The following is a 12,341-nucleotide window of genomic DNA, read 5'->3' on the forward strand; positions in this document are numbered from 1 at the left end:
GCCCATCCCACGACATCACACAGGACCTGTCCTCATGATACCTTACCTTTCTCTCCAGGGCAGCAGCCACTACGCAGGCTTAAATGCAGCACTCGATCGTCACCCCACTCTACGATGATCCACATAGCGCCAACAGTGTGCTGGCAGCTTCAGGGGCAGCACCGAGGCCTAATCCATCAGCCCCCTTCCACCATCACCAAATTCCATCCAACCCCCGCCCACTGCTCCAGCCCCACCTGGCACTCAAGAACCTCACCGCACCAAACACAACAACAGAGAGGGCCACAGGCCTGGCCTGAGGCTGCAGGCTCCAACCAGGGAACCTTGCTCATTTTGGCTTCCAAAATCAACCACCGAAGCGGCATGCACAAAGCATGATCCTGGTCAAAACACACTTCTCCAAGCTGAAAGCTCACTGGGCCCACACCAGCACACACTCTGACTCTGAAGACTAGCAGGAGACCCTGCCCCCTTGCATTCCCTCACGGCCTTTTAGCAGGGACCACGGATTCATAGATGACCCAGCTTATGGGCAGACACGGTCGACCCTCAGACAGGAGCCCCTCCAATGTGAGAGCCCTTAGTGGTATTTGCATGCATGTCAGCAGGGGATGTTGGTCCTCACTGCTAACTGTCCCCTACCCCCGAGAGGAAACCTGCTGGACCTCAGTTTCCATGTGGAGACCGTAGAGCTTTCTCACTCATTTTGTTCAGATTTTCCAAGGAATGCATACAAGGGTGTCATCATCGATCCAAGCACATTCTGGGACGCTGCAGAACACAAACGGGCAGGCCGTGGGGCTCTGCAGAGGAGCCATGACCCAGAAGTACTCCAACAGCCTGGGGAATCCACAGTCCTCAAGCCACTCAGCAAGACCAACAATCAATCCACTCTTGCAGCCATTGGACCCATCTGAGGAAAACCTAATAGCCAATGGCACATCTTAGTATGGGTGAATGCTACTGTCCTGAGTTATCCCCAGCCACGCTCAGCAACGTGCGCCTGCTCCACTTTTTCCAGTTCCCCTTAGCACATCCAGTTATCAGACAACACGAAGGTCTTCTTGTCTTTGCCGACGGCCAGCCTTACCCTGCAACTGCACCTGAGAAGTGGACAGAAATCAGGCAGGCTTCTGAATTGCACCAGAGTCCTCAGAGAACATGATTCTTGTGAAAACTTACCTACGTGTCAGCCCGGAACCTGCTACCCAAGTACCACTATCCCTTACCGAAAACTGATTGCGTGTCTCACAGCACGACTGGAGGAAGTTAGGCATGTACGTTGGCCGGTGTGTGAGACGCTGTATGTGTGTATTCACGCGTGTGGGCGTGTGTGACTGTGACTGCGCACGAAGATGCACTCGTGGGTTCCGGTGTGTGCCGCTGAATACGCGTCTTGGTCTCTGGGTGTCCCTGTGGCCCTCTGCAGACGCCTCCAACAGTAAACGCCATAGTTTATACACACCATCCTGGTTGGACCCCCAACTGAAAGGAGAAAGACCCCTGTCAGCTTCAAGAGGCCACATGCGAACTTTGACCCCCAGGGACTGTTGAAATAGTCCACAGACTCCCGCTCTCTCACAGCCACGCCTTCTGACCAAAGCACAAAGACTGGACGAGACCTGCCTCCCGGCCGTGGCTGTCACATCTATGTGGACCTGGAGACCCTGCCACCTACCAGCACATCTGATGTGCCCTTGGGGTCACTCCCAGCACTCCTGGAAGCAAGGGAACATCCCAGGGGCGGGCTGATAGCGACCTGCAGTTGCCTACAGGAAAGATGCAGCACGGCACTTCTCAAGGGGCTAAGGAACTGCGGACCAAGTGCGTCTTCTCACCAACTAGACCAAATCACTCTCCGTGACCCCGTGGGAATGCCCACAATGGGAAGTGTTGGGCTTCAGCAACCATGACACAGGTTGGAACACCAGAGCCGAATTTAGGCCACCTCCTCACCCACGTATCGGCAAGTTTCCAACTGGCAGGGTTCGTGGCCCTGACAACTGGGAAAACGCTCAAATGATACACAGCCTCTTCCTAAGTGCCCTCCTCCTGCATGCAGGGCGACTCGACACTATTGGAAGCCACAGACATCATGCGAACACGGGGACACTGAACACCAGGGAAGACAGACCGCAAGCCTGTCTGCTTTGATGATGCCCACACCACCCCATGCATCCTGGCAATTCTCCACTCCCACAGCAACACTACCGAGGAACTCACAGCGAGCAAATGCACTGTTCCTGAGGACCACAGACAGACTTTCAACGGAAGACCTCTGCCACACGAGGGGACCTGGAAGCTTGAAAGGGCACAGTGGCTGTCCACGACAGCACACCTGGCATCGCAACAGTGCCCCCATCTCTGCCCCACCCACGGACTGCTGCAGATAAACCTCAGGCTGTTCGAACGGCCTGCATGCCAAACTGGCTGGCGGTGTCATGCCCCCCCGGGAGAAACACTTTTGCTTTGCACATTCCCAAACAAGGGAAGAAAGCAGCCAATATGGATGTTCGCATAACTCACCTACCTCCAAGGAGGCCGGCACAGACGCCTCACAATGTCGATCTTCTCTACGTCCCCCAAGACACCATTTGGGTGTCATTCCTCCGGCAATGGGATGATAACTCTACACAGGTTACCTACCTCACCTCATGCACTTGAACTGCCAGTGCCACCCCCTCCATAGGCAGCTGATGCCAGCCCATCACGAACACGACTCATCCTTGGGAAGCCAAGGCCAGCACCTGCAACCCAATTATGACAGCCTATTCCACGACCTCACAAAGGTCCGGTCCTCATCATCCCTTACCTTCCTGTCCAGGCCATCAGCGACCACGCAGGTTTAAATGCAGCACTCGATCCTCACCCCACTCCACGATGCCCCACTTGGCACCAACACTGTGCTGGGTGTTAAAGTAGAGGAGCAGACAAGGGCAGCAGTGTGGCCTAATCCATCAGCCCCTTTCCGCCGACGCCCAACCCGAGCCCAACCCCGCCCAATTCTCCAGCCTCACTAGGGACTCAAAAACCTCACTGTGCAAAACACTAGGACAGGGAGGGCCACAGGCCTGGCCTCAGGCTCCAGGCACAAACCAGGGACGCTTGCTCATTTTGGCTTCCAAAATAAACACACGAAACAGCATGCACGAAGCGTGATCCTGGCCAAAACACACCTATCCAATGGCAAGCACACTGGGCCTAGACCGGCACACACCCGGACTCTTAAGACCAGCAAGAGAGCCTGCCCCCTCGCATTCCTTCAACCGCCTTTCAGCAGGGACCCGGGATACACAGATAAGCCAGCTTATGTGCAGACACGGTCGATCCTCAGACAGGAGCCCCTCCAATACTGGAGTCCTTGGTGGTATTTGCGTGCATGTCGGCAGGGGACACTGGCCCTCACTCCTAACAGTCCCCTACACCCGAGAGAGGAAACGTGCTGAACCTCAGTTTCGATAAGGAGACGGTAGAGTGTTCTCACCCATTCTGTTCAGAGTTTCCAAGGAATGCATACAAGAGTGTCATCATCGATCCAAGCACATGCTGGGATGCTGCAGAACACAACCGGGCAGTGCGTGGGGCTCTGCAGGGGAGCCATGAGCCTGGAGTACCCCAAAAGCCTGGAGAATCCATAGCCCTCAGGCCACTCAACAAGACGAACAATCAAGCCACTCTTGCAGCCATTGGGCCCATCTGAGGAAAACCTAATATCTAATGGCACATCTTGGGGTGGTTGAATACCTACCGTCCTGAGTTATCCGCGACCATGCTCGGGAACATGGTCCCGCCTCACTTTTTCCAGTTCTTCTTAGCACCTCCAGTCATCAGAGCACACGAAGATCTTCTTGTTTTTGCCGACGGCGAGGCTTGCCCAGCAACTGCACCTGGGAAGTGGACTGGTGTCCTCAGAGGACATGATCCATACAAACATTTACCTGGGCTTGAGCTCTGAAACTGCTTCCCAAGGACCTCTATCCCTTACCGAGAATTGACTGCATGTCTGATAGTACGACTGCAGGAAGTTAGGCACATACATTGGCCGGTGTGTGAGAGGCTGTATTTGTGTGTTCACGCGTGTGGGCGTGTGTGACTGTGACTGCGCACGCAGACGCTCTTGTGGGTTTCTCTGTGTGCCGCTGACTACGCGTCTTGGTCTCTGTGTGTCCCTGTAGCCCTGTGAAGAGGCGTCCAATGGTAAACGCCATAGTTGTGTATAACAACACCCTGGCTAGACCCCCAACTGAAAGGAGAAAGCCCCCTGTCAGCTTCCAGAGGCCGCATGCAAACTTTAACCCCCAGGGGCTGTTGAAATACTCCACGGACGCCCACTCTCCCACAGCCACGCCTTCTGACCAGAGCACAAAGACTGGACGAGACCTGCCTCCCGGCCGTGGGTGTGACATCTACGTGCAACTCGAGAACCTGCCAGCTACCAGCACATCTGATGTGCACTTGGGGTCACTCCCAGCACTTTCGGAAGCAAGGGAACTCCCATGGGTGAGCTGACACCGACCTACAGCATTCTACTGGCAAGATGCAGCCTGAATCCACTCAAGGGGCTAAAGAACATCGAACAAAGTGCAACTTCTCGCCAACTAGGCCTAACCACTTTCCTTGGACCCGTGGGAATGCCCACCACAGGAAGCAGTGGGCTTCAGCAGCCATGACCCATGTTGGAACCCCACAGCGGAAACTAGGCCACCTTCCCGGCCATGTCTCAGGCAGCTCCCATCCTGCAAGGTTTGCGGCCCTGACCCCTAAGGAACCGCTCAAACGCTCAACAGCCTCGTCCACCGTGCCCTACTCCAGCCAGCAGGGCGACGCGTCCCTACTGGAAGACACAGACATCTTCCGAACACGGGAACACTGAACACCAGGGAAGACAGACCGCAAGCCTGTCTGCTTTGAAGATGCTGATCCCACCTGAGGCATCCTGGAAATTCTCCACTGCCACAGTGGCAGCACCGAGGAACTCACAGTGATCAAAGGCATGGTCCCCGAGGACCACAGATATACTTTCAACGGAAGACCTCTGCCATGTGAGGGGACTTGGAAGCCTGAAAGGGAACAGTGGCTGGCCTTGGCAGTGCACCAGGGATGGCAACAGTGCCCCCTTCTCTGCCCCGCCAATGGACTGCTCTGGATAAAGCTCTGGCTATTCGAAAGGCCTGCATGCCACACGGGCCGGCCGCGTCATGCCCTCCGGCAGAAACACTATCGCTTTGCACATTCCCAAAAGAGGGAAAAGAGCGACCAAAGGGCTTGTTTGCATAACTCACCTCCCCCAGAGAAGGCCGGCACAGATGCCTCAGCATGTCCATCTTCTCTATGTCCCGCAAGACACCCGTGGGGAGTCACTCCTCTGGAAACGGGATTGCAACTCTTCACAGGTAACCTACCTCACTGCATCCTCATGAACTGCCAAAGCCATCCCCACCATAGGCAGCTGATGCCAGGCCATCACGAACAAGACACATCCTTGGGAAGCCGAGGCCAGCGCCTGCAACCCAATGATGACAGCCCATCCCACGACATCACACAGGACCTGTCCTCATGATACCTTACCTTTCTCTCCAGGGCAGCAGCCACTACGCAGGCTTAAATGCAGCACTCGATCGTCACCCCACTCCACGATGATCCACATAGCGCCAACAGTGTGCTGGCAGCTTCAGGGGCAGCACCGAGGCCTAATCCATCAGCCCCCTTCCACCATCACCAAATTCCATCCAACCCCCGCCCACTGCTCCAGCCCCACCTGGCACTCAAGAACCTCACCGCACCAAACACAACAACAGAGAGGGCCACAGGCCTGGCCTGAGGCTGCAGGCTCCAACCAGGGAACCTTGCTCATTTTGGCTTCCAAAATCAACCACCGAAGCGGCATGCACAAAGCATGATCCTGGTCAAAACACACTTCTCCAAGCTGAAAGCTCACTGGGCCCACACCAGCACACACTCTGACTCTGAAGACTAGCAGGAGACCCTGCCCCCTTGCATTCCCTCACGGCCTTTTAGCAGGGACCACGGATTCATAGATGACCCAGCTTATGGGCAGACACGGTCGACCCTCAGACAGGAGCCCCTCCAATGTGAGAGCCCTTAGTGGTATTTGCATGCATGTCAGCAGGGGATGTTGGTCCTCACTGCTAACTGTCCCCTACCCCCGAGAGGAAACCTGCTGGACCTCAGTTTCCATGTGGAGACCGTAGAGCTTTCTCACTCATTTTGTTCAGATTTTCCAAGGAATGCATACAAGGGTGTCATCATCGATCCAAGCACATTCTGGGACGCTGCAGAACACAAACGGGCAGGCCGTGGGGCTCTGCAGAGGAGCCATGACCCAGAAGTACTCCAACAGCCTGGGGAATCCACAGTCCTCAAGCCACTCAGCAAGACCAACAATCAATCCACTCTTGCAGCCATTGGACCCATCTGAGGAAAACCTAATAGCCAATGGCACATCTTAGTATGGGTGAATGCTACTGTCCTGAGTTATCCCCAGCCACGCTCAGCAACGTGCGCCTGCTCCACTTTTTCCAGTTCCCCTTAGCACATCCAGTTATCAGACAACACGAAGGTCTTCTTGTCTTTGCCGACGGCCAGCCTTACCCTGCAACTGCACCTGAGAAGTGGACAGAAATCAGGCAGGCTTCTGAATTGCACCAGAGTCCTCAGAGAACATGATTCTTGTGAAAACTTACCTACGTGTCAGCCCGGAACCTGCTACCCAAGTACCACTATCCCTTACCGAAAACTGATTGCGTGTCTCACAGCACGACTGGAGGAAGTTAGGCATGTACGTTGGCCGGTGTGTGAGACGCTGTATGTGTGTATTCACGCGTGTGGGCGTGTGTGACTGTGACTGCGCACGAAGATGCACTCGTGGGTTCCGGTGTGTGCCGCTGAATACGCGTCTTGGTCTCTGGGTGTCCCTGTGGCCCTCTGCAGACGCCTCCAACAGTAAACGCCATAGTTTATACACACCATCCTGGTTGGACCCCCAACTGAAAGGAGAAAGACCCCTGTCAGCTTCAAGAGGCCACATGCGAACTTTGACCCCCAGGGACTGTTGAAATAGTCCACAGACTCCCGCTCTCTCACAGCCACGCCTTCTGACCAAAGCACAAAGACTGGACGAGACCTGCCTCCCGGCCGTGGCTGTCACATCTATGTGGACCTGGAGACCCTGCCACCTACCAGCACATCTGATGTGCCCTTGGGGTCACTCCCAGCACTCCTGGAAGCAAGGGAACATCCCAGGGGCGGGCTGATAGCGACCTGCAGTTGCCTACAGGAAAGATGCAGCACGGCACTTCTCAAGGGGCTAAGGAACTGCGGACCAAGTGCGTCTTCTCACCAACTAGACCAAATCACTCTCCGTGACCCCGTGGGAATGCCCACAATGGGAAGTGTTGGGCTTCAGCAACCATGACACAGGTTGGAACACCAGAGCCGAATTTAGGCCACCTCCTCACCCACGTATCGGCAAGTTTCCAACTGGCAGGGTTCGTGGCCCTGACAACTGGGAAAACGCTCAAATGATACACAGCCTCTTCCTAAGTGCCCTCCTCCTGCATGCAGGGCGACTCGACACTATTGGAAGCCACAGACATCATGCGAACACGGGGACACTGAACACCAGGGAAGACAGACCGCAAGCCTGTCTGCTTTGATGATGCCCACACCACCCCATGCATCCTGGCAATTCTCCACTCCCACAGCAACACTACCGAGGAACTCACAGCGATCAAATGCACTGTTCCTGAGGACCACAGACAGACTTTCAACGGAAGACCTCTGCCACACGAGGGGACCTGGAAGCTTGAAAGGGCACAGTGGCTGTCCACGACAGCACACCTGGCATCGCAACAGTGCCCCCATCTCTGCCCCACCCACGGACTGCTGCAGATAAACCTCAGGCTGTTCGAACGGCCTGCATGCCAAACTGGCTGGCGGTGTCATGCCCCCCCGGGAGAAACACTTTTGCTTTGCACATTCCCAAACAAGGGAAGAAAGCAGCCAATATGGATGTTCGCATAACTCACCTACCTCCAAGGAGGCCGGCACAGACGCCTCACAATGTCGATCTTCTCTACGTCCCCCAAGACACCATTTGGGTGTCATTCCTCCGGCAATGGGATGATAACTCTACACAGGTTACCTACCTCACCTCATGCACTTGAACTGCCAGAGCCACCCCCTCCATAGGCAGCTGATGCCAGCCCATCACGAACACGACTCATCCTTGGGAAGCCAAGGCCAGCACCTGCAACCCAATTATGACAGCCTATTCCACGACCTCACAAAGGACCGGTCCTCATCATCCCTTACCTTCCTGTCCAGGCCATCAGCGACCACGCAGGTTTAAATGCAGCACTCGATCCTCACCCCACTCCACGATGCCCCACTTGGCACCAACACTGTGCTGGGTGTTAAAGTAGAGGAGCAGACAAGGGCAGCAGTGTGGCCTAATCCATCAGCCCCTTTCCGCCGACGCCCAACCCGAGCCCAACCCCGCCCAATTCTCCAGCCTCACTAGGGACTCAAAAACCTCACTGTGCAAAACACTAGGACAGGGAGGGCCACAGGCCTGGCCTCAGGCTCCAGGCACAAACCAGGGACGCTTGCTCATTTTGGCTTCCAAAATAAACACACGAAACAGCATGCACGAAGCGTGATCCTGGCCAAAACACACCTATCCAATGGCAAGCACACTGGGCCTAGACCGGCACACACCCCGACTCTTAAGACCAGCAAGAGAGCCTGCCCCCTCGCATTCCTTCAACCGCCTTTCAGCAGGGACCCGGGATACACAGATAAGCCAGCTTATGTGCAGACACGGTCGATCCTCAGACAGGAGCCCCTCCAATACTGGAGTCCTTGGTGGTATTTGCGTGCATGTCGGCAGGGGACACTGGCCCTCACTCCTAACAGTCCCCTACACCCGAGAGAGGAAACGTGCTGAACCTCAGTTTCGATAAGGAGACGGTAGAGTGTTCTCACCCATTCTGTTCAGAGTTTCCAAGGAATGCATACAAGAGTGTCATCATCGATCCAAGCACATGCTGGGATGCTGCAGAACACAACCGGGCAGTGCGTGGGGCTCTGCAGGGGAGCCATGAGCCTGGAGTACCCCAAAAGCCTGGAGAATCCATAGCCCTCAGGCCACTCAACAAGACGAACAATCAAGCCACTCTTGCAGCCATTGGGCCCATCTGAGGAAAACCTAATATCTAATGGCACATCTTGGGGTGGTTGAATACCTACCGTCCTGAGTTATCCGCGACCATGCTCGGGAACATGGTCCCGCCTCACTTTTTCCAGTTCTTCTTAGCACCTCCAGTCATCAGAGCACACGAAGATCTTCTTGTTTTTGCCGACGGCGAGGCTTGCCCAGCAACTGCACCTGGGAAGTGGACTGGTGTCCTCAGAGGACATGATCCATACAAACATTTACCTGGGCTTGAGCTCTGAAACTGCTTCCCAAGGACCTCTATCCCTTACCGAGAATTGACTGCATGTCTGATAGTACGACTGCAGGAAGTTAGGCACATACATTGGCCGGTGTGTGAGAGGCTGTATTTGTGTGTTCACGCGTGTGGGCGTGTGTGACTGTGACTGCGCACGCAGACGCTCTTGTGGGTTTCTCTGTGTGCCGCTGACTACGCGTCTTGGTCTCTGTGTGTCCCTGTAGCCCTGTGAAGAGGCGTCCAACGGTAAACGCCATAGTTGTGTATAACAACACCCTGGCTAGACCCCCAACTGAAAGGAGAAAGCCCCCTGTCAGCTTCCAGAGGCCGCATGCAAACTTTAACCCCCAGGGGCTGTTGAAATACTCCACGGACGCCCACTCTCCCACAGCCACGCCTTCTGACCAGAGCACAAAGACTGGACGAGACCTGCCTCCCGGCCGTGGGTGTGACATCTACGTGCAACTCGAGAACCTGCCAGCTACCAGCACATCTGATGTGCACTTGGGGCCACTCCCAGCACTTTCGGAAGCAAGGGAACTCCCATGGGTGAGCTGACACCGACCTACAGCATTCTACTGGCAAGATGCAGCCTGAATCCACTCAAGGGGCTAAAGAACATCGAACAAAGTGCAACTTCTCGCCAACTAGGCCTAACCACTTTCCTTGGACCCGTGGGAATGCCCACCACAGGAAGCAGTGGGCTTCAGCAGCCATGACCCATGTTGGAACCCCACAGCGGAAACTAGGCCACCTTCCCGGCCATGTCTCAGGCAGCTCCCATCCTGCAAGGTTTGCGGCCCTGACCCCTAAGGAACCGCTCAAACGCTCAACAGCCTCGTCCACCGTGCCCTACTCCAGCCAGCAGGGCGACGCGTCCCTACTGGAAGACACAGACATCTTCCGAACACGGGAACACTGAACACCAGGGAAGACAGACCGCAAGCCTGTCTGCTTTGAAGATGCTGATCCCACCTGAGGCATCCTGGAAATTCTCCACTGCCACAGTGGCAGCACCGAGGAACTCACAGTGATCAAAGGCATGGTCCCCGAGGACCACAGATATACTTTCAACGGAAGACCTCTGCCATGTGAGGGGACTTGGAAGCCTGAAAGGGAACAGTGGCTGGCCTTGGCAGTGCACCAGGGATGGCAACAGTGCCCCCTTCTCTGCCCCGCCAATGGACTGCTCTGGATAAAGCTCTGGCTATTCGAAAGGCCTGCATGCCACACGGGCCGGCCGCGTCATGCCCTCCGGCAGAAACACTATCGCTTTGCACATTCCCAAAAGAGGGAAAAGAGCGACCAAAGGGCTTGTTTGCATAACTCACCTCCCCCAGAGAAGGCCGGCACAGATGCCTCAGCATGTCCATCTTCTCTATGTCCCGCAAGACACCCGTGGGGAGTCACTCCTCTGGAAACGGGATTGCAACTCTTCACAGGTAACCTACCTCACTGCATCCTCATGAACTGCCAAAGCCATCCCCACCATAGGCAGCTGATGCCAGGCCATCACGAACAAGACACATCCTTGGGAAGCCGAGGCCAGCGCCTGCAACCCAATGATGACAGCCCATCCCACGACATCACACAGGACCTGTCCTCATGATACCTTACCTTTCTCTCCAGGGCAGCAGCCACTACGCAGGCTTAAATGCAGCACTCGATCGTCACCCCACTCCACGATGATCCACATAGCGCCAACAGTGTGCTGGCAGCTTCAGGGGCAGCACCGAGGCCTAATCCATCAGCCCCCTTCCACCATCACCAAATTCCATCCAACCCCCGCCCACTGCTCCAGCCCCACCTGGCACTCAAGAACCTCACCGCACCAAACACAACAACAGAGAGGGCCACAGGCCTGGCCTGAGGCTGCAGGCTCCAACCAGGGAACCTTGCTCATTTTGGCTTCCAAAATCAACCACCGAAGCGGCATGCACAAAGCATGATCCTGGTCAAAACACACTTCTCCAAGCTGAAAGCTCACTGGGCCCACACCAGCACACACTCTGACTCTGAAGACTAGCAGGAGACCCTGCCCCCTTGCATTCCCTCACGGCCTTTTAGCAGGGACCACGGATTCATAGATGACCCAGCTTATGGGCAGACACGGTCGACCCTCAGACAGGAGCCCCTCCAATGTGAGAGCCCTTAGTGGTATTTGCATGCATGTCAGCAGGGGATGTTGGTCCTCACTGCTAACTGTCCCCTACCCCCGAGAGGAAACCTGCTGGACCTCAGTTTCCATGTGGAGACCGTAGAGCTTTCTCACTCATTTTGTTCAGATTTTCCAAGGAATGCATACAAGGGTGTCATCATCGATCCAAGCACATTCTGGGACGCTGCAGAACACAAACGGGCAGGCCGTGGGGCTCTGCAGAGGAGCCATGACCCAGAAGTACTCCAACAGCCTGGGGAATCCACAGTCCTCAAGCCACTCAGCAAGACCAACAATCAATCCACTCTTGCAGCCATTGGACCCATCTGAGGAAAACCTAATAGCCAATGGCACATCTTAGTATGGGTGAATGCTACTGTCCTGAGTTATCCCCAGCCACGCTCAGCAACGTGCGCCTGCTCCACTTTTTCCAGTTCCCCTTAGCACATCCAGTTATCAGACAACACGAAGGTCTTCTTGTCTTTGCCGACGGCCAGCCTTACCCTGCAACTGCACCTGAGAAGTGGACAGAAATCAGGCAGGCTTCTGAATTGCACCAGAGTCCTCAGAGAACATGATTCTTGTGAAAACTTACCTACGTGTCAGCCCGGAACCTGCTACCCAAGTACCACTATCCCTTACCGAAAACTGATTGCGTGTCTCACAGCACGACTGGAGGAAGTTAGGCATGTACGTTGGCCGGTGTGTGA

The 12,341-nt window shown here is 55.3% G+C and overlaps 5 non-coding genes across 5 annotated transcripts; all 5 read right to left on the minus strand.

Moving 5' to 3' along the window:
* Window positions 1-661: 661 nt before the first annotated feature.
* LOC132361897 (small nucleolar RNA SNORD116) lies at window positions 662-754 on the minus strand. Its single transcript, XR_009502161.1, has one exon. It is a non-coding gene; the product is annotated as a small nucleolar RNA SNORD116 (small nucleolar RNA).
* A 2,690-nt stretch (window positions 755-3,444) lies between these two features.
* LOC132360929 (small nucleolar RNA SNORD116) lies at window positions 3,445-3,537 on the minus strand. Its single transcript, XR_009501247.1, has one exon. It is a non-coding gene; the product is annotated as a small nucleolar RNA SNORD116 (small nucleolar RNA).
* Window positions 3,538-6,183: 2,646 nt separating this feature from the next.
* Window positions 6,184-6,276, minus strand: LOC132361898 (small nucleolar RNA SNORD116). The gene has a single exon (XR_009502162.1). It is a non-coding gene; the product is annotated as a small nucleolar RNA SNORD116 (small nucleolar RNA).
* Window positions 6,277-8,966: 2,690 nt separating this feature from the next.
* On the minus strand, window positions 8,967-9,059 carry LOC132360930 (small nucleolar RNA SNORD116). The gene has a single exon (XR_009501248.1). It is a non-coding gene; the product is annotated as a small nucleolar RNA SNORD116 (small nucleolar RNA).
* Window positions 9,060-11,705: 2,646 nt separating this feature from the next.
* Window positions 11,706-11,798, minus strand: LOC132361900 (small nucleolar RNA SNORD116). The gene has a single exon (XR_009502164.1). It is a non-coding gene; the product is annotated as a small nucleolar RNA SNORD116 (small nucleolar RNA).
* Between the last annotated feature and the right edge of the window lie 543 nt (window positions 11,799-12,341).

The sequence above is a fragment of the Balaenoptera ricei genome, chromosome 2 (assembly GCF_028023285.1).
Source record: "Balaenoptera ricei isolate mBalRic1 chromosome 2, mBalRic1.hap2, whole genome shotgun sequence".
Classification (NCBI taxonomy): Eukaryota; Metazoa; Chordata; class Mammalia; order Artiodactyla; family Balaenopteridae; genus Balaenoptera; species Balaenoptera ricei.